We start from the raw sequence: 27,128 nt of genomic DNA, 5'->3' as shown, positions 1-27,128 counted from the left end.
GACCTGGCTTGGGGAATGGGAAGAATGGTAGAGATATGGGAGACACAGTGGGAGGCTGTCATCATACCTGTTGCTAGTGAATTCGAGAGAGAGAAGTTGGGAGAGAGAGAGCTCAGATGAGTATAGAATTTAACTTAAAGCATCTAGGACAATGAGATTACTTTTCTGTGAGTCAAGGGAAATTTTCAGCTCCATCATCTAGACTATGGGCCAATATTATGCCTGTTGCTAAGGATAAATGTGAGGTCATAGGCTTACCCTGCACCTGCCCTTTTTGACCATAAATTAGTCTTCCGGGTGGAAGAACCCTTGGAGCCCTTCAGAGAGATGAAGCAGTGACTTAGTGCCCCGCTAAGTCAGGGCGGGAGCTCTGGACTCCTGGCACAGTGCTCTTTCCACTCTTCCATAATGGTTTACATAATATCCCATTTTAGAAAGAGCCTTTTGATCTCACTTTCGATCAGGTATTTGGTTAGTATTTTGAAGAATTTTTGGCCTGTAGAATGAATGATTGGTTCTTAAAAAATACAAGGAAGTTAAACTCAGGAGATTATCCCCAAAGCCAAGAAGGTTTAATTTTTAACTTAAAAAAAAAAAATTACTCCTCTGCTAAATTTCTCTATCCCCGCTAGCCATCAGCTCATTTCTTAACTGGTCCCCGGGACTTAGCCATTCTTCAGTCTGCTGTGATTTGCCAGTTCCCAGTTACATAAACTTTCCTGTATTTTTATTCCATAATAATGGTTAGGGCCCAGTAGCCCAGATGGAGTATTTGCAAAATCACTCTTACTTTTTAAAAAAAAGTTGGTTTACTATGGCATAAATGAAATCATTTCAATTTTAAGCCTTTGTGTGTGTGTGTGGTAAAATTCCTGTTGTATAGTAGGAACACCAAACCGAAGAATCCTAAACCAAAAGTTTCTTTAATTTATTCTTACCTATTTATTTTTTTTTAACCACTTAAATAAAGGACTCAGACCACACAACACCAAAGTACTACTTCAGCTTTAAAATTCTTTGGATATTTTAACATCAATAATAATTTTTAAAAAATGATAAGCTAGTTTGTCCTAGTTTTTGAAGGTCGACTTAGAACTTCCAGGGACAAGACAGCGCTGTTTGTGTGCCCGCTGTACGTGAGCACTGTGCCCAGTGCTTTGCGTGTAATATTACATATAAGCTGTCCCCCAGACTCTGTCAGGTGGGCATTTTGTCATCCCCCGCCCCCACTGCAGGTAGTTTGCCCAGGTGATTCTGTGTCAGAGGTCGGATCTGAATCTGCTGCGAGGCCAGGCCCCCTGCTCACTGCATCCAGAATCCCGCCGAACTCCGGAACTTTTTCTGAAAGCAATAGAAATTAACCTCCATCCACGGATCTCGTGTGTCATGATGAGATTAATTCTTTTTTTGAAAGAGTTTTTACTGAGCCATCTACTTACTGTTTTCTTGGAAGTTGCTAAAGGCTAAAGTTTGAGGGGGGAGCAAAACAAACAACTTCTTTTTTAAGGGCTGATATAAATCAAGACAGGAAAGTTCCGCCTTAGCCGCCAGTGAACACGCTTATTGGTCAGGCTCCACGGGCTGACTCATTTCTTTTTCGCAGTGTTAGAGGGCCACACCCTGCATTCCAAAAAAACCTCTGCTGCCGGGCCACACCCGCGGCCTCCCCGCTGGAGCCTCCGGGGTCGCAGCCGGCGCGGGTGTCGGTGTGTCGGTGTCCGTGCGCTGTCGGTGTCCGTGCGGTGTCGTTGTCGGTGCGGCTGCACGCCGGCGGGCCAGGCCGCGGGAGACGCGCGGAACCCGGCGACCCCCGCCACCCGGACCCTCTTCCACCCCCGCCCGCCCCGCCTCCCGCACTCCCCAGGCGGGAGCCGCGCACACTCGCTGGTGCCCCGGGAACTTTGCCGACACTGCCGCCGGGGAGGAGGAGAGACGTAAGTGTGCGCCCTCTGGGCGGAGTGGCCTGGCCGGCCCGGGCGCACTCCGGGGAACGAAGGCTGCAGCGCGGACCGGTGGACAGCGGGCAGAGCCGGCCTCGCGGAGCTCCCCGGGGGACGCGGGGAGTGCCCTTGCCCGCGCCACAGCCCCGCACGCTCCCCGTGCCCTTGCTGAACCCCTGGCTCGGAGTATGAGGGCGGGGGCTGCAGCTGGGGAGGCTCCGAATGTGCCGGGGTGCTTTGGAGAACTAAGGAGCAGGGGGTTGTTTTGCCGTGGGGTTACCAGAAAGGCCCAGCGGAGGTGTCGGAGGGAGTCAAATTGCATCTACAGGGAGGTGGCTAAGTTTGGGGGAAGCCCTCTCTCGAACTCCAGTCCCTGTGCGGGAGAGGTCCTTGAGCTAACTCCTTGGCCTGGCGGGGAGCGGCTTTGAGTGAGATCTATGCTACAGCCCGGAGGAAGCACGTGCGCCTCGTGTTTTGGAATGAGCATGTTTACTCCACAGCCATGCTTTCTGTGTATTGTGGCCAGTAATTGCTCCTGCGGAATTTGTGGAAATAAATACCCTGAGAAGAATGCATGGGACTTGCTTGCCCCCCCCCCCCCATTAGTTTTTGTTCTGTGTCCTTGTGGAGTTATACCAAAGAGAAGGGTAAGAATCAGAGACCTGAGCTCCAGTTCAATTTCATTCTTAATCCTGTTGCCTTACCACTTTTAAAACTGATGTAGAAATAAAGTTGTGGATCTTCTTTAAAAACCTTTCTATGTAAGAAACTAGTCAGCAAGCGCATAGAGATTTGTATGGTGTCTTTTTCTTTCTTTCTCTCTTTCTTTCGCAAGAGGATGGGGAGGTGTAGGGACAGGAGAAGCAGAACCTTTGATTTATTCTGTTTGATTAAGGACCTACCCAGTGCAACAGACATATATCACCACTGATATATGGTGAGAAGCACTGGCTGTACTCGAAAGGCAGGCTGTAGACATGAAGACATCCATAGCAAGAAGGAAGATAGGAAAATTGTAAATTGCATTATGAAGTTACCGACATGAATTACGAAGTTATGAATGATACCATTATTCTTCATTTATGAAGGTAGAAACTAATGCAAGCTGTAACAGAAAGAGTGAGAGGTTCTTTGCAGCTGATTTTTTCTGTATATGAAGGAAACTTTACTAGAAAGAAATCTTTGCTAGGGGCGCCTGGGTGGCTCAGTCGTTATGCCTCTGCCTTTGGCTCAGGTTTTGATCCCCGGATCTTGGGAATGAGCCCCGCATCGGGCTCCCTGCTCCTCCAGAAGCCTGCTTCTCCCTCTCCCACTCCCCCTGTTTTTGTTCACTCTCTTGTGGTCTCTTTTCCTGTCAAATAAATAAGATCTTGAAAGAAAGACAGAAGGAAAGAAAGGAAGAAAGAAATCCCTTCTAAATGTACTAAGTAATTGGATAGAATTTTCAGTGAGTTAAACTTTGACCTCCTAGTAGCACTGTTTCCAAGTTCATAGGCTTGATCAGCTCAGCTGCTTTGAGTTTAACTCAAGTGCCTCTGTGTGAGATGGGGATCCCAGTTCTTTTGAGAAACATTCTGTGATGTTGAAGACAGCTGCGGTAGCTGGAAATGCCCCTGTCAGGTGGTGAGAAGGGAAAGATACTTTGTTAAATCTCTGAGGTGTCTAAAATGTAAAGGGATGATTAAATTTAGATTTTGATTTGAGTGTCACCATTGTGACAGAGCTGACCATTTAAGGACCTGCTTATGATCAAGCAGCAAGATGCTTTGCATCCACTACCTCGTTTAATTTGTATAGTCATGCTGAGAGATAGAGATATTATTATCTTTGTTTTATAGTTGAGACAGCAGCTTTAACAGTGTTAACTTTTCTGAATGAAATAATCCCAGAGGACTTTCTTTGTTCAAAGCAGATTTTTTGGTGTGATTTTTAAAAGTTCCTCGTTGCCCCAGCGCCAGAATATCAAAGTACAAGGAATGGTGCATTTACTCTGGGAGCTCATGGTTTTCAAATATTAACTAAGCAAGCCCTTTCTTGATAAGCTTGTTAACACATGTGCCGTCCCCACCGTTCCGCACTTGGGATGACTTTCTCCTCCTTTTTTCCCCTGAAGCCTTGTCAGTTCTAGACTGGCATAGTCTTCCTATCCCACATGCACTGAGTGCAGCTCAGGCATTAAGCAGCTGGGGAAGTGGTTGTCCAGGGTCACTGTGAGTGCACACGGGCAGTATTTTCTATGCAATGTCAAGTGCTTTTTGTTTCTTGGCACTTAGTGTTGAGCCTGTTAGTTAAGAATAGTGAGGTCACGAGTGGCGCACTTTGTGAATGCTGGAACTTTTCTTGTTCAGTGAAGGTGGGAAAATCTCAGTGTGTCTCACCAGGGGCTGCCAGTACACCGAGGGTCCCTCTGCTGGGCTGGCTTCTGCGAGGTCAGAGTGAAAGAGAACATTGTCCCGTGTCTTAGAACGCTGTGCGCTACAGCATCTGGGCCAGAACCTAGAGCCCAGTGTCGTCCCACCCCCGCCTCCATCACCGTCACCACCTCTTAGACACAGAACACCCACCCAGGCCTCCTCCTTAGACCTCTCGGAGTCCTAGCTGTGTTAAGTGCCTTGAGTTCTCGAAGATGTCGACAGCGCATGCCAGTGCAATGATAAAACCACTTGGGGGTAATCTTGTGAAAATCATGGAGAGGAGGAAGTATGCCAGGCAGCTTGATTTTCGAAACAGGGCACGTGGTAAGTTCTGGAAACTTGATTTTCAGGGCTCATGTTGGTATCTAGCAGAATTTTAAGTGACATTTTGAGAAGGTGGATAGGGATGGATTTCGAGAGTGGGGTGACTGCCCAGGTCCAGTGTCACTCCTCTCCATCTGGCCTTACTTCTTTTTTGCTGGTTACCAGACAGGTGTATCAACATCCCTGCGGGTGCCCACAGGCCTGCTTCAGCCAGACATTTAAGCAAGTGCTGCGTGATGTTACTCGAGGCAGACATGTGTGGGTTGGGCAGCAGTAGAGATGAGTGGGTTTGTGTTTTGCCCTCCTGAGCAAGACTGGTCAGTAGGGTGGTGTCAGCCCTTAGCTAGCTGCCAGCCCCCAGCTCCTGACACATCTGGAGGAAAAGGTCACATGCTGGTAGAGGTGGAGAGGGAAGCGATGGCCCCATGGTTTTCTGAGGCATTGGAGATAGTGGTTAGGGGATCGGGACTCAGGACGCCTGGGAGGCTCGGTCACTTAAGTGTGTCTGACTTGGGCTCAGGTCATGGTCTCAGTGCTCAGTGGTGAGTCTGCTTGTCCCTCCCGCCCCCTCCCCCCACTCTCTCTCTCTCTCAAATAAATAAATAAAATCTTAAAACCCCTGAAAGAACAGGGACTGTGGTCTGACCTTGGGCGGGTTATTTGAGGGATCTGCGCCTTAGTCTTTTCATTCATAAAACGCAGATAAATACTACGTCCTTAGTATGGTTGTTGAAGATGGTGAAGGATTACATTAGATCGATAATCCATGGGAGGTGCTTCAAGCCCTGAGCCCGACAGTAGACCGTGTGTGTTGGAATGGGGCCTTGTGTTGTCGCTCGTGCTTTTACTGCTTTGGGCGCTGCTGGGTACTGTTCTCGGTTTGTGTGTCGGTTGTGGGTGCAAAAATGGGGCTGTTGGATTTGGGTGAGGGTCTAGAAACTTTGAACGGAGGTCGATAGCCCTGGGGATGTCCAGCCTGGTGTGGAAGCTATGGGATGGAACTGGCCTCCAGTCCACTGAGGTAGAGCTGGTCACATTCTCTGCCTGGTGCATTTTATCTGATGGAACGAGTGCTTTCTCTTTAGGAGCTGTCGCTGGCTCTCCCAGAAACCTCCATCAGGTTAGAATTTAGAGGGGCTCTTTCTTGGTGTTGGTCAAGATTGAACCAGCGATGTGATCTTAGGCACTTGGCTAAACTCGGTGGTTCTCACGGGGTGGCGGGGAGGGGGGTGTCAGTGAGCCAGTGACGCCGCTGCTGTGCATAGGACAGGCCCCTCTGCACAGAATCGTGCCTTCCAATGTCAGTGGTGTTGAGGCTGAGGAACCTCATCTGTGTGTTTCTGTGAAATGGGTCTTTTGGAGCCTGCAGAAGGGCACGGCATGCACGTTTTACCAGCAGCCGTCCAGTATCATGGCATTTGCTCCGTTCCCCTAGAGGAAGAGAGTGCAGTGCTGGGAGAGAGTCACGTAAGCCCGTGCGGGCATCCCAGCTGTACCCATTTAACCTGCTCTGTGATTTGAGGCAAGTTTCTCTGTCTGTGATCACCCCGTCCCTGTTTCATAAGAGTTGCAGGAATCCACAGGGCGCATCTGCAAAGCTTGCAGTGCCGTTCTTGGGCCCAGGAGTGAGCCATGGTTTTTCAGATTCACTTTTCTTTTTTTTTGGTAACAGAGTTAGGTGGATGCTTATAAAAATGGAAGACTTGGAAAGAGGATGAATCAAGAAAGTGGGTTTCTAATAGTTGAAAGATACAAACCAAAAAGGGCTTTGGGGTCAGAAGTTGGGGAGGTTCTATCCCTGAATTGTTAACTTTAGCCCCATGGGGAAGGAGCTAGAGTCCTGTGCCTCACGTGGGGCTGGAACTAGCCAGGAGGAAGAGTTCTGTGTTTGTGGATTGCTCCACTGCAAAAACTTGGAACATTATTCTTAAGCAGTGCAATGGACTCTGTTTCTTCATCCTACTTTTGATGTGATTGATGGTTCCTTAATCGGTTGTCTAGTGCCTTAAGGTACAAGCCACACACACACCCAGCCACGTATACCCAAATGTGTCAGCCTTGCTGTCTTACTGACTTCCTGTCCCCACTCTGCCTCCCCACCAATGACGGAGCAGAGCTTTCACGTGGTCGCTCTTCCTGTCACCCTCATGGGTGGCCCAGCCATGGAGCTGGGAGTCTAGAGGCCATCCCTGAGTCCCACTGTTTTCCTGCTGTCGTGGTGGCCTGGGACACTTCCATAAGATCAGCTGAAACTTCATGCATTTGACTGCAGGCTGAATGATTGATTGATTGATTGATTGATTGATTTTGGGAGCTGAGCCTTGGGTGGAAGGATCGCCACCCTGCCCCCTGTGGGCACGACCTACCTGCTGTCTCCTTTGTAAGGGAGAACGTTTTACAGCTCTCTTTGTCATCCAGGAGGTACCTCTGAGAGATGCACTGTGGAAAGTGGCCTGGCTTAGAAAGAGGCTCTTTGTCTGGAGGATTGAAGATGTTTGTGAGTTTTTAAAGAAATTTCACTTTCTCTCTCCGGGTCCGGGGACCTCTGCATTTGGAGGGAATTGTTGAAGTCCTGCATGCACACGGGACGCAAGCCCTCCTGTGGAGCAGGTGTCTGTGTGTGCCCCCAGCAGCTTGCCTCTCTCTGGGTATCTGGAAAGCTGTCCTCTTGGAGCAGTGGGGAGACCACACACCACCCCCATCCCCCACCCCCTAGCAGACAGCAGCAGGTGGACTAGGAATGACTGGGGCACCACAGCCCGCCCCTGAAACATTTGTAACACAGCCACCCCTTCACGCAGTGCGTGGAGGCTTTCCTGAAACCAGCCTTCAGGCTTTCTTGAACCCTCGCGATGGTGCAGAAATCGAAGGCAATGTTCCAGACTCTCCTGGTCTCGAGCTGCCCCAGAGTTGCTGGGTATAAAGGTGATTGACAGACACTCGGGCGTTCTAACAGAGAAGCCTGAATGGGGACATGCAGAGCTTCGAGGGGTCAGAAGGCAAGAGTTTGACATTTGAGCCAAACCAGACCTCGGGTTCCTTGTAGATGAAAGAGATGAGAGATAGATTACAATTTTAGGTGGTCCCAGTGAGCACAGTTCTTGAAGCCCAATTAGATGATTTCCGCCCTTTGGGCTCAGCCTCATGACTTTGCTTTCCCAGATGTGGATGAGGCTGGAAATTCCGTGAGCTGCTGTGACCCAGGTGTGGAAGGTGCCCGAAGGCCGAGTGTGTGTTTGCAAGGTCCCCAGTGCTCACCCGGTGGACCCGGTGGAGTCCCTTACTCTTTGCTGTCCAAATCCCAAGTTCTAGACTTGTGCTGAGTCAGCAGATGTGAAGCTAGATTTCTTTGTGTTTTGAAACTGGAGTCCTGCCCAAACACCTTGTAGACAGACACAGAAGGAACAAAGAGATTTAAAAGGTCACAGTAGAATGGAACAATAGACCTCATTACGCATATCTGTGAGCTTGTGTTTTTAGTTTAAAGAGTTTAAACTTGGTGTTTCCTGAATTCTTTGATGTGCTCATCTAAATATTCTCTGTGGGTGTAGTTTGCTGCTTTTAAGAGGGGTCCCTCCCCCTTCCTGGAAATTCCTAAGGCCTTCGGTTCACTGGAGTCACCCGTTTCCTCCGTTTGCACCGTGAGCACGGTTGGTCTGTGGGCACTGTGCCAGGGCTGGGAGAGCCCGGGCCCTTTCTAACTTGGAAAAGACCCGGTTCTAAAAGGACGCAAACACCTGCGGGTTCATGGAGCAGAGCGGAGGGAGACCGAGGAAGTGCCGCCACTCTGGGCTCCTCGGGCAGAGGGAGCACTTGGTGCACGGTGGTCCTCATGGGGGAAAGGTCTTTGGAGAGGAGTTTGCAGATGTGAACCCTGTAGCTGCGATGACATAGGCAGCACCAGCCCGGCCTGTCTTCCCGGAGGGAGGGTGTCCTGCTTTCAGGGAAGCCAGAGCCAGTCTTTGGGGTGACCCTGTCCCCGGGCTGGGGCTGCCTGTGAGCTTTTGAGATCAGGCCTTTGGGTTCCAGACCTGACTCTGCCGTGCCTTAGACACCAAACACTGCGGAGCCCACCCTGGGACACCGCGTCGTTCTGTCCCATGCCCCGCTGTGTGCTTTTTGGGCTCCTTGTGGATTGCGATCAGCAGATTCCAGCCTCTGGTCTGTGTGGTTCATACTCCCACAGCAAGGTGTTAAATGGGTATTTTTATTTTAATGTCCCCATGAGCCTGGTTGGCAGGTACCACTCCTCATTTATTTATGACTCGCAAGGTTAAGGGGCTGGACTGGTGAGGCCCCACGCCCCGCCCCAGGTGACAGTGGCCTGGAAGCACCAGCTTGCTTCCCATGGGGGGCGCTTGTCTTCACCCTGAGTGTCCTTTCCTCCAGAACTGATAACCATTGTAATGCTGGTACTTCCCTTTGCTTCTTAGAAAATGTGGGGAAGAGAAAGGAGCTTAACTGAGTGCTTACTCGTGCAGGGATGCCGTGTCTTCTGGTGCGAGTGACTCATGTGAGCATGAGTAGAGCAGACCAGAGTCCATTGTTATAGTTACAAAGTAAACTAAACCAACTCAGTCCTACCGGGCGGGCTGCTTAGCATATCCTGTGATGTCATTTAAGTCACTCAGATTACCACACTGCTGGAGAAGTCTCCAGTCAAGGCGGCTTTTAGTCAGAATTTCACTGACTTTTTTCCGCTGTGGTTTTGCCATTGCTAAGATGCTTACAAATTTTAAATAGATAAAATTAAGTAAAGTTTTGAATAAAAGAAGTCTACTTTTATTTGGCTGCCAAGATCATAGCACAGCCCCCCTCCCCGTTTTGGGCATTTTGGTTCTGGAAGCTGTGGTGCTTTTTTAAAAACTGTATTCTTAGAAGACTGTCATTTTAATATTCTTGTATTCACACTTATGTACTGAAACTTTTCACGCAGTTACCATTGCTGACAGTAACTGGTGTTTGTACTATTGAGCATTTGTTGGAGAGATTATCAACCCAGGGGGCCGGGGCTGGGACAGTCACCTTCTTAAAGCCTCTCAGGCTTTCCTTCCAGGAGCAAAATACTCAGCAGAGGCCGGAGCCTGCTGCCCTTTACTTTCTTTGATCATGTCCCTGTCAAAGTCAGAGATGTGGAAATTCAACATGTCCAGCCCAGAAACCAGTTGTCACCAGTCCAGACCTAGGGGACTGCCTTTCACAGTGTCCTCAGTGCCGGGATGGCCAGAAGTGTGTCCCAGGAAGACTGGGGGGGGGGGGGGGGGACTCCTCCCGGGAAGGGAGCAGAGAGCGGGTCAGAGCACTGCCCCTGGGAAGCGGCAGGCATTCTGCCCACTGGGTTGAAGAACAGGGAAAAACAGCCAGAAATCTCCTGTTCTCTCTGCACGGAGATCTCCTCCCCTCCCTGGCCTGGGTTCAACTCCCGACCTCTCCTCAGTGGCCCCCATGTCCTCCAGACTTCCTTCCCCTGCTGCCACCATGTTCCAGGGAGCTTTAGTCTCTGAAAATATGTTAACCCAATTATCTGAGCAAGTTGTGGGTCTGTGTGTGTGGGTGAGGTCAGGGGGGCTGGGAGTTGCTGTATTTTTAAATTGTGAATTGAATCAGTTCAGGGGCTAATGCTTCTTCTTTGCTTCTCTTTCTGGCCTACCACCCCAAGTACGCAAACACCAGCAACGCGAGAGCTTCCCCGCAGTGGGGATGGCCATGGGTGCTTGGCTGCCCAGTACCCTAGCCACTAGGCATGTGCAGTCACTTACATTAAACGAAAGTGAAATAAAATAAAAAAATTCTGTTTCTTAGTTGCACTCATTGCATTCAAGTGCAAGTGTCGCAGCTCCCATGTTGGGCAGAGCAGACCCAGAACATTTCCATCATCTGATGCCCGGGAAGAGGAGGCGGCCTTAAAGAAGATAGGTGGAAAGGCGTTGGATCGGCTTTCAAGGAATTCTGTGTAAACCAAAACATTTCTGGGGCTGAAGCTTGGCTCCTTTAGGCCAAACGAAGGTGCCTTACTTAAACTCTGAGGTTCCTTCCATTTTAAAGTTGGGATTCTAGCAGAGAGCAGCCAGAGGGAGTCATGGGGGGTGGGGAGGGGGCGGGTGCAGCGTAACCGGTTGGTCGGGGCCTGAAGTCTGAGGTTGGCAAATAGAGTTGGGTGAGGCGGCTTTCCCCAGACTGGCGAGAAGCCCACGGAGGAAGCTGGGAGTCAAAGAGCAGCGGGTCCTTGTGGCTTGGGCTGGAGGAACTGATGGGGGGCTGGGAGGCTGTGGTTGGCGCTTAGGGGGGCCCCAAACTGAACCCACAGAGGAGATCCAGAGAGGTCTGCGGAGAGGGAGGTTAGTCTGGGGTCCTGGTGTAGAGCAATGAAGGCCTAGGTATGAGCAGTGAAGGTATCCTAGGTCCATTTGCCCTGTTTCCTGCAGAGATCTAACTGATAGATCCCACTGAGGCCATGCAGTGTTACAGGAGCTCAGTCCTTTCCTAAGTTTTGCAATCCAAATTATTTCCAGTGGGTTAAAAGGCACCCCAAGGTAGAGTCCTTGGGAACTGAAGAAGCCTACTGAGGCCATGCTTCCAGAAAAGTAATGAAGGTCCATTACCAAATCCCCCCTGACTCCTGGGTAGCGTCCCACGCAGGATATGTCAGAGGTTCCTGTGTGTCAAAAGCGACCAGAGGCGTCCCTCAAGATATCGCTATTGATCACCATCCTGCCTTCCCTGGGAAGACATTCCTGCCGTAAGAGGCCCTGGAGGGGTGCCGGCGTCCCTCCACTTCCTCATCGCATCCTAGGCTACAGATGGGTGCCTGGTGAATGGACTAAAATGCTTGTGCCATGCTATCGTATGTCCTGAAGACTGCATACTGTTTTGCCATATTAACCCATGGAAATGCTAGAGAAGTTTGGCAAGGGGAAATTACCCAATTTCATAGCTTTAGGCGGTTTGCAGAAGACACTGACGAGAAACAGTAAAGACTGAAATCCATCATGGTCTATGCAACATTCCAACACATGTGGTCCTTACAGCCAACTTCCCTAGGAAACGGTCCCCGGTTGCGTTTTAATTCAATCGGGTACTGGTTTCGGCCTGCTCCCAGTGGAGGTCTCGTGGCCAGAAGTGGCTAGACCGGGCATGTGGAGGGGATCACATTAGATCAATCAGGAGGAAACCTCACACGGGAGTCTTAAGATTGGCAGCCATCCTGGTGACTTAGGTGGCTGTCCTGTGCCCAAGAGAGACAACTTTCTATAAGAACAGGAATAAAGAGAGGCCATCAAGTTTCTGGGTCTTATTGCCATTCAGGCCAGGGTACTAGCTTACAGCCAAAAGGCAGACGCTCTCCTCCCCGTGGAGTAGCCATGGGCTAGAGGATTACAGCCTGAGCAATTGACATGCAAGTGTTCCAATAAGACCATACTCCTTGAAAAAGCCCTGGAATGAGAGTACAGGAAAAGGAGAGAAAGTACTCACCAATTTTGCACCGAAGCACAGAGTCCAAATGTAAAGACTCACAAATCTACTGGCTGGCTCGCCAAAAATGATGAAGTCCCAGAACCTAAGTCAGGTTCGGTGGGGTGAGGAGGTTCGGAGCCGACGACTAAAGAAAGAATTCTTAAGACGTCATTGGTGCAAAATGGTGGTTTATTAAAGCACGGGGACAGGACCTGTGGGCAGGAAGAGTTGCTGCCCCGGGTTGTTAGGAGTGGTTGGTTATATACACAGGAGTTGGGTAGGTGAGGACAAAGGGGTGTTCAGAAGGGCTATTGGGGCAAAGAATACTATCAGGATATTGAAGACCTGGTTACTATCAAGTAAAGACAATTGGGAGTCTGGTGGAATGTTACATTCCTGCTATCAAGCATCCTTGTTAATGAGATTTAGGTTTAGAAGAAATTTAACTTTATTTACTTTTCCTTCTACCTCCACCTCCTTTGGTTTTTTATGGAGGGGAGGGTGACATTAGGCTTGAGAAACTGAATTCTGTGTCTTTGGAAATTGGGCTATTGATAAGGTAACTTCTTTGTTGTAATCTCAAGGACATTTGCAAACCAAGGGAGACTCCTGTTTTGCAGGATTGCGATCTCAGCAAGTTAACTATTTATCATTTTATGGCAGTCAAGGGTGCCTGAGGAATGCTACACCTATGGAGGGGAGCGGGTGAAGGGGGGGGTGCAAGGCGCCAGCTCTTGCTTTGTCCTCAGCCAGCCTCCTGCTCCCTCATCAAAAGAGCAGCGGGTCCTTGTGGCTTGGGCTGGAGGAACTGATGGGGGGCTGGGAGGCTGTGGTTGGCGCTTAGGGGGGCCCCAAACTGAACCCACAGAGGAGATCCAGAGAGGTCTGCGGAGAGGGAGGTGAGACATGCTTCTGGCAGCTTCTGCATTCTCTGTGGCTCCTATTGGTCGGCTCCACCCCAGCCCTTCCCTGGGGTGAAGTCAGCACTCAGGCTCGGGCGGGGCTGGGCCAGGGGCCAGCGGGCTCCAGACCAACAGGGCCCGGTGTCTGCGAGCCAAGCACCTCTTCATGTGGGGTATACTCCTCCTGCTGCCCTCCTTTGGAGCCCGCACAGTCAGGCGCGTCTTCGCAGAACACCGAGCACGTGGCATTGACGATGTTTCCCTGGACGTGAACTTCGAACTCCTTGGGAGCAGATGTGTCTTGTGCGTTGTGGGAGTCCAGGCCCCTGGCACGTAGCGGGGGCGTTTGTAGCTCTTTAATTCATTGCTTGAAAACTCGCTGAAGTATGTTGTTTGGAAGGTTTTCTAACAGAAAACTTAACTTGTTTTTTTTTTTTTTTTTAAAGTTCTTACTTAAATTCCACTTACTTAACCTACCGCTGGTGTGATATTAATTTCAGGTGTGTACCGTAGTGATCCAGCACTTCCATCCAGCCCTCCCCCTGCTCATCACAACAGGTGTGCGCCTTCATCCCCATCAGCTGATTAATTGTCACCCCACTCTCTCCCCTCCTCTCTGGTGACCAGCCCTGTGTTGTCGCTAGTAAAAGTCCATTTCTTGATTTGCCTCCCTCTTTCTTTCTCTTTCTTTTTTTTTTTTTAACCTTTGCTTATTTGTTGTGTTTCTTAAATTCCACATATGAATGAAATCATAAGGTATTTGTCCTTCTCTGACTGACTTATTTTGCTTAGCATAATCCCCTCTAAATTCATCTATGTCCTTGCAAATGGCAAGATCTCATCTCTTTATTATGGCTGAGTAGTACTCCATTGAATATATATGCCACATCTTCTTTACCCATTCGTCAGTCTGTGCACACTTGGCTGTTGCTATAATCTGGCTGTTGTTGGTAATGCTGCTGTACACCTCAGGGTGTGTGTGCCCCTTTGAACTAGGTTGTTTGGGTTTTTCTCCCTTTGGGTAATACCTAGTAGTGCAGTTGCTGGGTCATAGGGTAGCTCTAATTCTAACTTTCTGAGGAACTTTCACACTGTTTTCCAGAGTGGCTGTACCAGCTTGCATTCCCTCCAACAGTGTAGGAGGGTTCCCCTTTCTCCACATCCTCACCAACACCTGTTGTTTCTTATGTTGTTGATTTTAGCCATTTGATTGGTGTGAGATGGTATCTCATTGTAGTTTTGGTTTGTATTTCCCTGATGAGTGATACTGGGCATCTTTTCGTGTGTCTTTTGGCCATGTCTTTTGGCCATGTTTTTGTATGTCTTCTTTGAAGAAATGTCTACCCTTGTCTTCTCATCTTTTAATTGGATTATTCATTTTTGGGGTATTGAGTTTTACAAGTTCTTTCTGTATTTCAGATACTGACCCTTTATTGGATGTCATTGGCAAATACCTTTTTCTGTTCAGAAGGTAGCCTTTGAGTTTTGCTGGTTGTTTCCTTCACTGTGCAGGTGAAGTCCCAGTGGTTTATTCTTGGTTTTGTATCCCTTGCCTCAGGAGACATATATAGAGAAAAGTTGCTATGGCCAATGTCAGAGAAATTACTGCCTGTGCTTTCTTCAGAGACTTCGGTGGTTTCCTGTCTCACATTTAGATCTTTAATCCGTTTTGAGTTGATGGCAAAACTGTTTTTGTGCATGGTGAAAGAGAGTGGTCTGGTTTCATTCTTTTGCCTGTACCTGTCCAGTTTTCCCAACACCATTTGTTGAAGAGACTGTCCTTTTCCCGTGGGATATTCTTTCCTGCTTTGTCACAGATTAATTGACCATATAATTGTGGATATATTTCTGGGTTTTCTGTTCTGTTCCATTGATCTCTGTTTTTGTGCCTGTACCATACTTTCTTGATGACTACATCTTTGTCATACAACTTGAGGTTCAGAATTGTGAGCCTCTAGCCAGCTTTTCTTTTCCAGGATCACTATGACTATTCAGGGTGTTTTGTGGTTCCTTACAAATTTTAGGGTTGTGTGTTCAAGTTCTGTGAAAACTGCAGTTGGTTATTTTGATAGGGATTGCATTAACTGTGTAGATTGCTTTGGGTAGTAGAGACATTTTAACAGTATTTGTTCTTCTAATCCATGAGCATGGATTTTTCCATTTCTTTGTGTCATCTTCACTTCCTTCCATTAGTGTTTTATAGTTTTGGAGTCCAGGACTTTCATCTCGTTGGTTATGTTTATTTCTAGGTATGTTATTATTTTTGGTGTAATTGTAAATGGTTTCATTTTCTTAATTTCTCTTTCTGCTACATCATTATTAGTGTATAGGAATGCAACAGATTTTTGAACACTGATTTTGTAACCTGTGACTTTTCTGCATTCATTTATAAGTTCTAGTAGTTTTTTTTAGTGGAGTCTCCTGGGTTTTCTTTCTTTCTTTTTTAAGATTTATTTATTTGACAGAGACACAGCAGGAGAAGGAACACAAGCAGGAGGGGGAAGTGGGAGAGGGGGAAGCAGGTTCTCCTGCTGAGCAGGGAGCCCTGCGCGGGCCTTGATCTCCCCGGACCCTGGGATCATGACCAGAGCCGAGGGCAGACGCTTAACGATTGAGCCACCCAGGCGCCCATCTGGGTTTTCTGTATACAGTGTCGTGTCATCTGCAAGAAGTAAAAAATTTTACTTTTTCCTTGCTGGTTTGGATGCCTTTTATTTCTTTTTGTGGTCTGCTTGCTGTGCCTAGGACTTGCAGTGCTATGTTGAATAAAAGTGGTGACCGTGGACGTCCCTGTCTTGTTGACTGTGAAGAAAAAGCTCCAAATTTTCCCCATTTCGGATAATGTTAGCTGTGTTTTTTTTTCCACATATGACCTTTATTATCCTGAGGTATGTTTCCTCTAAGCCTACTTTGTTGAGGGTTTTCATCATGAATGGATGTTGTATTTTGTTAGATCCTTTTTCTGTGTCTTGAAAAGATCCTATGGTTCTTACCCTTTCTCTTTTTAATGTGATGATTAATCACTTTGATTCATGAATATTGATCCACACTTGCAGCCCAGGAATAAATCCCATGTGATTGTGGAGAAATTTTTAATGTATCATTGGTTTTTGTTGCTAGTATATTGTTGAGGATTTTTGCATCAGTGTCCTTACCTGGTTTTGGTATCAGAGTAATGCTGGCCTCATAGAATAGAAGTTTTCTTTCCTTTTCTACTTTTGGAATAGTTTGAGAAGAATAAGTATTAACTCTTCCTTAAATTTACATGTGAAACCGTCTGGTCCTGGACTTTGGCTTGTTGGGAGTATTTTGATTAGTGATGAAATTTCATTGCTACTCTGTTCTAATTTGCTGTTTCTTTCTGTTTCAGTTTTGGGAGTCGATTTGTTTCCAGGAATTTATTCATTTCTTCCAGGTTGTCCGATCTGTTGGCATAGAGGTTTTCATAATAATCCCTTTTTTGTAATAATCTCTTATAAATGTTTATATTTTTGTGGTGTGGATTATTTTTCATTTGCAGTTGTGCTTATCTGGGTCCTCTCTCACTCTCTTCTTTTTGATGAGTCTCACTGAAGGCTTATCAGTTTTATTACTATTTTTCAAAGAACCAGTTCCTGGTTTCATTGATCTGTTCGATTGCTTTTTTAGTTTCCGTATCATTTATTTCTGCCCTAATCATTACTATTTACTTCCTTCTGCTGGCTTTAGGCTTTGTTGTTCTTTTTCTAGCTCTTTTCAGTATAAGGTTAAGTTGTTTATATTTGAGATTTTTCTTGCTTCTTGCGGTAGGCCTGTGTTGCTATATACTTCTCTCCTAGAACTGCTTCTGCTGCATCCCCAAGGTTTCAGACTGTGTATTTTAATCTGTTTCCATGAGTTTAAAAAAAAATTTCTTCTTTAATTTTCCTGGGTGACCGATTCATTGTTCAGTAGCATGTTACTTATCCTCTAGGTATTTGTGGTCCTTCCAGATTTTTTGTTGTGGTTGACTTCACGTTTCATAGCCCTGTGGTCTGAAAAAGGTGCATCGTATGATTTTGATATTCTTGAATGTGTTGAGGCCTGTTTTGTGGCCTAATATGTGATCTCTTCTGGAGGATGTTCCATGTGCACTTGAAAAGAATATGTATTGTGCTGTTTTAGGATGGAATGTTCTGAGTTTATCGGTAAGCCCATCTGGTCCAGGGTGTCATTCAACACCATTGTTACCTTGTTGATTGTCTCTTCAGGTGCTCTGTCCATTGCTGTAAGTGGGGGCTAAGTTCCCCTACTGTTATACTATTGATTATTGCCTTTATGTTTGTCATTAATTGTTTTATATATTTGAGCGCTCCTGGGTTGGGTGCGTAAATATTTACAGCTGTTACATCTTCTTGTTAGTTTGTCCCCTTTATTTTTAGATAATGCCCTTCTTTGTCTCTTGTTACTCTTTGCATTAAAGTCTAGTCTGTCTGAAAAAGTGCTGCCATTTTGCCTTTGTTGTGACATCGATTTAAATGTTTCTCCTCTTCACTTCTAATCTGCAGATATCTTTGGGTTTAAAACAAGTGTCTTGTAGATAGTATACAGTTGAGTCTTGGTGGTTATTATTATTATTTTTTTTTCATCCATTCCAACACCCTATATCTTTTGAATAGAGTGTTTACTCCATTTGGGTTCAGAGTGATTAGTGATAGATATGTATTCATTGCCATTTTATTACTTGTTTTGTAGTTGTTTCTGGAGATTTTCTCTGATTCTTATCTTTCTCTGTGTCATGGTTTGCTGCTTTTGGCTAGTGATCTATCTTGATTTCTTTCTCTTGATTCTTTGCCTATTTATTAGTTTTGTATTGGTGATTACCATTAACTCTGCATATGACAGCTTCTGCAGTAGCAGTCTCTGTGAAGCTGATGGTCATTTACATGTGAACCCATTCTTAACTCCTCTCCTTCCCACGTTTTAGGAATCTGTTCTATTTTAAAACCTTTTGTGAGTGCCATGACTGATTTTTTTTTTTTTTTTTTTAAATAACAGTATGAGCTTTGACTGCTTTTGTGTTTCCGGCCTTCGTGTTCTCATTTACGTTCTTTCCTTTTCCCTGTAGTATTTCTTGCAGGCCTGGTTTGTGGTCACAAACTCCTATAATTTTTGTGTGTCTGGGAAACTGCATCTCGGGTTCTATTCCAAATGACAGCCTTGCTGGGTATTGTATTCTTGGCTGCACATTTTCCCACTCAGCACTTTGAGTATATCGTGCCACTCTGGTACATCTGGCCTGCCAGGTGTCTGTGGAGAGGTCTGCTGCTCACCTTACGGGTTTTCCCTTGTAAGTTAAGGACTTCTTTTATCTTGCTGTTTTTAAGGTCTTTTTCTGTTTTGCAGATTTAATTATGGTATGTCTTAGTGTTGGCTTGCTTTTGTTGGGATCTCTCTGCTGCCTGGATCTGGGTGTCTGTTGCCTTCCCCAGGTTAGGGAAGTTTTCAGCTGTGATTTTCTCAAATAAATGTTCTGCCCCCTTTCTCTCTCTTCTTCTTCTGGGATTCCTGTAATACAATGTTATTATGTTTGGTGGGGTCACTGAGTTCCCTGATCTGTTTTCATGTTCTGTAATTCTTCTTTCTTTTGTTCAGTTTCACTACTTGCCATTATTTTGTCTTCTAGGACACTGAATTGTTCCTCTGCTTTTTCCAGCCTGCTGTTCATTGCATCAGGCCAAGTTCCCGTCTCCTTTATTTTATTTATTCATCGTCCCTGATTGATTCTTTTTTAACTCTTTTATCTCTGTGGTAATGGTCTTACTGATGTTTTTTCACAAGACCAGTGAGCATCCTGATGATCATTGCTTTAAATTCCCCATCAGGCATGTTACTTACATCTGCTTCACTTAGATGTCTGGCAGCGGTCTCATCTTGTCCTTTAATTTGAGGTAAATTCCTCTGTCTTGGCATTTCGTCTAAGTCTCTGCCTTCTGTGTGTTAGAAAAGCCTATTGTGTCTTCTGCTTCTGAAAGTGATGACTTTGTAAAGAAGGGGTCATGTAGTTCCAGGGCCTGGCGCTTTTGGCAGCATCTCAGGTTTATGAAATTTGTGCTCTGCTGCTGTGTTTTGGCTGCTCTATCTTTCAGGCCAGGCGTCTGCAGAGGCTCTCCTTACCTTTGTGGGCAGTGTTTGGTCCCAGGTCTGAATGTGGCAAGTTTTAGCTGGGTCTACTCTAGTCTGCTTGTAAAATGAGCCCTGATATCCCCTCCACCAGAACTGAGGCCCTGCAGGACTCTGGTCAGGAGACATGGTGTGGGCAGTGGTTTTTGCTGGTCTTCTGTGGGAAGGACCCACTGTGCTGGGTCTGAGGTAAGCATGACTGAGAGGGGCAGGGGCAGTCCCACCAGAGCACAGGGGAGTGGAACTTGGTATGAGGAGGTTAGGCAGTCTGTGTTGCTTCCCTCATGTAGCCCTGTGTTTATGTTGAGGGGTTGAGTAGGGAAATGGCCTTAGCCAGCTGCTTTGTTCCTGGAAAGGTGTCTCCCTCCCTGAAGGCTGTGTCTCAAGGATCCACACAGAGAATAACCACACCCTCCAGTGTGCCCCGGGCACTCTTCAGATGCTGTTTCTGTGCTGTCTGCCCCCAGGTTGTTTGCCTGCTTTCTCTTGGGGGCAGTGCAGTACCCTCCAGGCGCTATTCCAGCCAAGCCTGCTGACCTTTAAAACTCCAGGCTCTAAGCCCTGCTTGTTGCTGGAAGTCATGAAATTCAGCCCCTCTCATTTTCAAAGCCAGTGGCTATGGGGAAACATTCTTGTGCGTTCTGCTGTGTGCTCTCTGGCTGTTCTCCACAACGATGCTCGGCTCCTCTCCTCTCCTCTCCGCAGCACCCATTATCCTTGTCTTCACTAAGCCTTCTTCGATGTAGCTTTTCTCCACCTTTTGTCATGGAATTTTGTTCTGCCAGTCTTCATGCCGATATGTTGGGGTTTGTAGGATGATTTGATAGTTACTTAGTTGGGTTCGTGGGACAAGAGGAGACTAGGGTCCTCCTACTGTGCTGCCGTCTTTCCCCTCAATATCAAACTTTTCTTTTCTTTTTTCTTTTTTCTTTTTTTTTTTTTTTTAAAGAATACATTTGTGGCCACTAGACTACAAAGATAGAAGCCAGTCCTTTCTCCAAATGGGCAGGGAAGGTGAAGATCTTGAAAGTCGCTGTACCAGAGCAGGAAGGATGAGTGGGAGGTAGGAAGGCTCGCAGCTGGAGAAATGATCTTCGGAGGGAGTTCATGTGGGGTTCGATGAATAACCATTTACACTAGTCCAGTTCTCAAGAGTTTTGTCTTCTCAGGATCACTGCAGTGTGTCATTTTGGCCAAAATGAGAAGGCTCTGAGAAGAAGAAGGCTCTGAAAAGAACATCGAACTAAAAATACTTGACTATACAGAAATAGAAAATAAGTCGATTCCTGATACATGCCATCAGCTTTGGATTGTGGACTTTTTGCTCCCAATATTTCCTAAATTTACTGAAATCACATAGAGATTTTTTTTTTTAAAGATTTTATTTTATTCATTTGACAGAGAGAGATCACAAGTAGGCAGAGAGGCAGAGAGAGAGAGGAGGAAGCAGGCTCCCCGCTGAGCAGAGAGCCCCATGCAGGACTCGATCCCAGGACCCTGAGATCATGACCTGAGCCGAAGGCAGTGGCCCAACCCACTGAGCCACCCAGGCGCCCCCACATAGAGATTTTTAAATTCAGTTTCATGCTCATGTTTTCTACCCTGAGTCCCACCACTGTTCTGACTCATATGATGGCTTATGATAACGGTAAGTTTGCACCTAGCAGAGAGTAGGCATTCAGTAAATACAGATTCACCAAGTAAATGAGCAAATGGTGAGCAGTTATGATTTAAGGCATTCAGTTTTTTTACACAGCATGAAATCATTGTAGAGATCTCTAGTTTAAACCTGTGTGTTTTGTTCTCTGTATGAGGTCCTCTACTGGTTTCCATTTACTGAGAGTTGCTCATTGTGGTCAGGCCTTACCTTTGTCCTTTTGAGGCAGGTACTACTGTTCTGGATCATGAGTAAATTTGCTGCTGCTTCCGTTTGGTGGCTAGACAGCTGAGGAAGAGGATGACATGGTCTTTGCCCCAGAGGCGGTCAAGGCCTAGCACATGGGTCCGTTTCAGGGAATGAGTCTGGTCTCCAGAGACACCTCTATCAGGAGCCAGAGGGTGGGGAGGCCTTGCTGGAGAATGGGAGGGAGGCCACAGGATCTTTTCAGGCTGAGCTCAGAGCCCCCATGAGGAGCTGGGACCTGAGACGCTCTGGAACTCTGGGGATCCTTGAATCCCTCTGGAAGACCAGAGTGCAGACACAACTTCAGCTGGAAAACACTTAATACAGTTGAAAAATTGTGGCGCTTCTTACTTTCTGCCCTTTTTATACATGACTGTTATTTAGAATTCTGTTGTGAAAATTACTTACTGTGAAAAGTGAAGGATAGGTTCATGGGTTTTGTTTCTCTCTCTCTCTCTCTCTTTTTTTTTTTTTTCTCGCCGTGTTTGTTTTCTGAACTCTTCATCTTTCTTGATCCCTGGCGCATGTAGGAGTCCGCAGGTCTGGCCCTGGCTCTCCAGGAGTCAGGCGGGGGTGGCGAAGGCATGTTTGAAGTCAGATAAGATGTGCTGGGTACTGGGCTCATGCTGTGCCCGTACCAGCTTCACTGTGTTCTCCCCACCTGACACCGTCGGGAGCAGGTGACCCGTCAGGACAAGTATTTTTGAGAGGTGGGCAGACCGAGGGTTAGAGAGCTGAGGTGGTGGGAGGCCATGCAGCGTGGCACAGAATGGGAGCAGTTCTCGCTCTGTCTTTCATTTGGTAGTTTGCCACAGGACCTAATTACGGCAGGAGTGCTGGGGGTTAAAGGGGTATATCGGTGCCCCCAGAGTCAGGGCCGTCTGGGAGCTGAAACCAGACAGGAGTTCGAACGGGGATGAAGTTGGAGCAGGGAATGGTGTAAGAATTATTAGCTATCATAGATAAAAATCGATGGAACAGACGGAGAGGATTAAAAATAAGCTTACTGTGACGAGCGCTGTGTAGTGTATAGAATTGTTGACTCACTATATCGCACAGCCCAAGCTAATGTAACACCATAGGTTCATTGTACATCAGTAAAAATGTAAAAGAAAATTGGAAAAAGAAAGCATAGGGGAAAAATATTGGCACGATAAGAACTGTGGGAGGTTAACCATAATATATGCCATTAGCAATTAAACAGAACAACTAAAAATAGAAAAACCTCAAAATAACCACCAAATGGAAAAAGCAGGCCATTGACATAAACACACACACACACACACACAATTTTTTAAAAAATTTTTAAAAGAATGATTAGCTTTAACAAGGGGGTGGAGTGAAGATGGATTAGCTGATAAAAAGTAAATGGAACTCTACAGGATATAGAAATAATGGATCCTGGGGAGCAGAGGAGGGCCCATAAAGGAAGAGGCCACACCTCACGCCCTTCTGAGAGTTGGATCCAGACCCGGACTGTGTTGGAGAGGACGTGGTTGGAACCCACTGTGGGCGCAGAAGTTGCTGGGTGTGGGGGAATTGCTGTCCTCAGAGATATGTCCCAAGTGGAGACACCCCACTGTAAAGCTGTAGGAGGCGGGAGCCACTCTGGAAACCGGAAACTCAGCTCCTTCCTTTTGTCTGCTCTGCGACGTCTTTCCAGAAACTTCCTTCTACTGACAAAACTAGAATAGCTCCAGTCGTGTGGACCAGGCAATCAAGGGCAAGTTTGTAGCCGAGAGGCACTACCTTGAGACCTGGGCACAGAGAGGAGAGAACTCCCCTTTTTTCTCAGAGCCTTTATTTCTCTTTTGTTCAACCAGGCAGTTGGGCACGATCTGTTTATACATTTGGCTGGGTTCACCTCCTCCCCCTCTCTGCTGTGCCCTGCACTTAGTGGGGCTTGATATCTCTGGGACTTACCACTAGGGGCTCCTGAGGATTAAGCTGCTTTAATTTTCTGTGGTTTGCCTCTTTTTTTTTTTTTTTTAATTTTATTTATTTGACAGAGAGAGAGAGATATCACAAGTAGGCAGAAAGGCAAGCAGAGAGAGAGGGGGAAGCAGGCTCCCTGCTAAAGCAGGGAGCCTGATGTGGGGCTCGATCCCAGGACCCCTGAGATCATGACCTGAGCTGAAGGCAGAGGCTTAACCCACGGAGCCCCCCCAGATACCCTTGTGGTTTGCCTCTTAAACCTCGGATAAAGACCTGGATGGATCAGGAGTTGATGGCACATTGACGAGGCCCTGTCAAGCCAGGTGACATCCCAGGCTCGCCGTTTAATGCCGGTGAAGACACTGGGTACAATCTAGAATTGTAACTGTATGTGAAGTAACTCAATTTGAGATTTTGTCTCTTAGGCTTTATGAACATTTGCCAGAGGCTTTCCTGACATACTGTAGGGTTCTGGTTTTATGTGTCCGCAGCAGGTTTTTATTTAGTTACTACTGCATTTCTTTACTGCTTCCTCATGACTCTGGAAGAGTCATTCTTCCAGAAGAGTTCTTCAGACATTTCCCCTTGAGACTGTTCCCTCCGTAACAGCTTGGAACTGCTGGATTCTGTTTGTGACTTCTAGCCACCGAAGTCCGTATTGTGCGTAATTTCTCATTTAGCTGAAAGCATTAGAAAGGGAGAAGTGCTCAGCCTCATCCTTGTTGCTCTGGAGCCAGGTTTGTGATGCCTTGTCTGCTCCATTTCATAGTTTGATTTCATAGCTTGTCCTATTCCCCACCTCCCCTCCCCCCAGAACTCTCCTAAAAAGCCTTTAACTCACTAAATTTATTTTGGGAGGTTCAGATATGAAGGCCTATAGACATTTGAAGTTTTCTTTTTCTTTGTTTTTTTTTTTTTGTTTTTTTTTTTTAATATTTATTTGACAGTCAGAGATCACAAGTAGGCAGAGAGGCAGGCAGAGGTGAGGGAGGAAGCAGGAACCTGGAACCCTGCTGAGCAGAGAGCCCGATGTGGGGTTGGATCCCAGGACCCTGAGATCATGAACTGAGCTGAAGGCAGAGGCCCAACCCACTGAGCCACCCAGGCGCCCCTGTTTTGTGTTGTCTTTTTAATTAAATTTTGTTGAAAACCAGAGTGCTAAGAGAGAGAAGATAATTTTCCATGACCTTATATATAGGTAACACCTGATGATGTTGAAAATAAAGGAGTGCATGTATGGGGTTAACATGCAGTGGTATCAAAAGGCACAGAAAGGGAAGTAAAAGCCTTCCTTCAAATATAACTTTTATTATGTTTCTTGTGGTTTCTCCCGGGGTGGGGGGGAAATGTTTCTGGCACATATCTGCATCTGCGGCTCTCTGCTTTTTATGTTGTTTAATAAAGGGATTAATTATACATATTTTTCCTATAGCCTTCCCCCCCCCCCTTTCCGATTATATTTTTAGAGATCTTGTCCCTCAGCACACACGGATCTGCCTTATTCTCTTTGATACGTTATGTGCAGTAATGGATATGGAGGGGCAGTAACTGATTTCACCTGTATCTTATCCCTGGGTGTTTTAGTAATTGCCAGATGTTTATGGGAAGGAGCTGTGCTGTGTCAGCTGTTGGAGTCACTATGGTTTGCCTCTTTGCAAATAAACATCTCACTGATATATCTGCAGATTAAATGCCAACAGTGAGATTGCTAGGTCAGAGGATCAATGCATTGTAAACTTTGACGGACATTTACCAAATTGCACTCCAGAAATTTACAGACTGATTTTCTTTTCCAGGGTTGTCTCTTTCCCACACCCCCACCAGCACTGTCCCGTCCCCAGACTTGGCGTTTTTGCCAGTCTGCTAAGTTAAAAATGTCTCTTTGCTCTGACTTGTTGATCTTTAATTACAGGTGTAGGGTCTTTTCGTAGGTTCCCTGCCCCATTGCGTTTCTTTCTGTAAGTTGCCTGCTTCTGTGCGTGGCTTGTGTTCTCTTCCTGCTCCATTTTCTTTTCCCTCCTTTCCTTTCCTGTAGGGGTCTTGTGTTTATCACATTGACTTCTGTGAGCTCATTTTAAATTAGAGAAACTAGTTGCATTTCATATGTATTACTAGTGTGTTTTCTCATGTTATATCCTATCTTTTGAAAATGCTCATTAAAAAGTGTTTTTATTTTGGTGTAAAGATTTTTACACCCATTTCTTTGAAAAAGAAATGGAAAAAGCATGTGGGTTGAGAAGACTCGGCCATGCCTTCTGCTGTTTTTAAGACTGAGTGGTTGTGGTTTGAGACAAATGATTCTGCCTATAGATCTTAGTATGTCCCACGGCCCTGGAGACCCTGTAGCATCTTATTTACACCAGGACTGCCCTGAAGGAGTGATGGGTGCTGGTGTCCTTCCCCCTGTACTTGGCCGTGGCCCTCAGCAACTTATGGGCCTCTTGAGAGCAGGCGAGCCCATGTCTACAAACGTCTGAATTTAGCTACCTGGGGATGTCATTCCTGGAGCCAGAGTGGAGGGCGCTGCTCGCCCCTGGATGCCAAGCGCCGACGGCAGCACCGGAAGTGAGCGCACCGGAAGTGAGCGGCAGCACGTGGGATGAGTGGATGCAGACAAGGCAGAGCAGGAAGCCTGGCAGCGGGGAGGGGCCGGCACGGGGAGTTCGTATGCCTGACGCTGCCGCGCCAGGGTCCGGAGCACGTCCAGGCCCTGCCTTCGTCACCCGGTTCATCTCACCGGACGGGGTGGAGAGGCTGGACCGTGGAGATGGCGCACTGCGGCCAAGCATCCAAGTGCTGTTCCGGCGAATCTCCTCGTGTTCCCGCCATGACCATCTACATCCCCAGGGACAGGTGATCGCATCTGTGCCCTTGTGATGAGGAGCTCTTTCGGGCAGTATTGTAAAAAATTGAATTTCAAAATAATGAGAGCACGAGAGAAGGATTTCTCTTCAAATTCCTTCAAGGAACAAGCTTCTCCTTTGAACGTCTAAAATTTAACATTGTGGTTAGCAGGAACAGGGTGTGTGAAGGCTTGTCACATCCTCCGTAAACTCTGATGCAGAGTCCAGGGTAAATATCTTGCTAGTTCTTCCTTTAATTAAATCCCTCCAGAGCAGAGCTGAAAGGTCTCCTGACAACTCAAGTAATCTCTATCTATCGACTTCCCTGCTTCCTCCATGGAAGAGCTTTTTCATGGTGTTGGACAAGGGACAGTATGATGATCCAGTGTCTTCTCTGTGGACATGCTGTGTTGCTCCTTGAAGATATCAATAACTCTTCATTTCTAGAGGGACCATAGCTTCCTTCCCAAGCCGTTGGACTCAAGCTGAGATGTCCGATGACTTCATTTACTCCCCGTGGTTTTCTGAGGGCTGTTGGTTCTGTTAATTTGAACGTGCTGTACCAAAAGTTGGCACTGATGAAACGGGTTGATTTTTGAGAGAGCTGGTGCTAAGCTTGGACTTCGGAGTGTGCTGTTCGTCTGTATTCAACACACAGATGACTGGACATCAGAACTTGAACGCACCAGCTGCTGTCGGAATGATCCCAGTGCTTCCAAAGCCCCCAATACAGGCTCCTGAAGTAATTGGTGAGTGATGTCATTAGTGAGCCTCGATCTGACAAATTCCTGCTGGTTCTATAATGGCTGTTGTCTTCTCTAAACAGTGCATCGAAATGAACAATAGAGATGCTAGAAAAGGTCTCTCTGGCTCCGTCAGAGGGAGCTTGCATGCGATTTTTTGGTTCTGCCCTTGTCCGCCCTGCCTCCTTGGCCATGGCTTATAAATCAAGGTGACTAAATCAGGCTGACAGAAGTTCATTTGTGCATTTGCCTTCGACATTTCATACCGGAGGATAGCTGACGAAGACGGATGGACGCTACTTGGAAAAATGAGTTTCTGCAAGCGACCGTGTCTGTGCTTTGTCCAGCAAGGATGAGGATGGGTCTGTCGGTGAGACCGTGGTGTCCTGGTGAGAACGGGACAGGCTTGGAGAAACAGAACCAGTAAAAAATAAAATGCTGATCTCAGCTGTCACCGTTGTATGAAGCCTGCAGTTCAAGGAATGCTCAGCAACTTGTGTCTTGTATGTTTGGTTAGTGGGTATGAAT

At 46.8% G+C, this 27,128-nt stretch overlaps 1 protein-coding gene across 14 annotated transcripts in view; it reads left to right on the top strand.

Annotated features, from left to right (window-relative positions):
- The window catches only part of SGMS1 (sphingomyelin synthase 1), a 267,103-nt gene that overhangs the window by 167,915 nt on the left and 72,060 nt on the right, over nt 1–27,128 (top strand). The window contains exon 1 of one of the 14 annotated variants that reach the window (XM_059170253.1): nt 1,798–1,934. The exons of 12 other annotated variants lie outside the window; for them this stretch is intronic. The gene's annotated coding sequence lies outside the window, so the exon portion shown is untranslated. Of the gene's footprint in view, nt 1–1,797; nt 1,935–27,128 lie in introns of those variants that run through there. One more of the 14 variants, XM_059170254.1, reaches the window with a different exon arrangement.

The sequence above is a fragment of the Mustela lutreola genome, chromosome 4 (assembly GCF_030435805.1).
Source record: "Mustela lutreola isolate mMusLut2 chromosome 4, mMusLut2.pri, whole genome shotgun sequence".
Taxonomy (NCBI): Eukaryota; Metazoa; Chordata; class Mammalia; order Carnivora; family Mustelidae; genus Mustela; species Mustela lutreola.
Note: the sequence above shows the minus strand (reverse complement) of the source record. Positions and strands in the feature narration are given on the sequence as shown.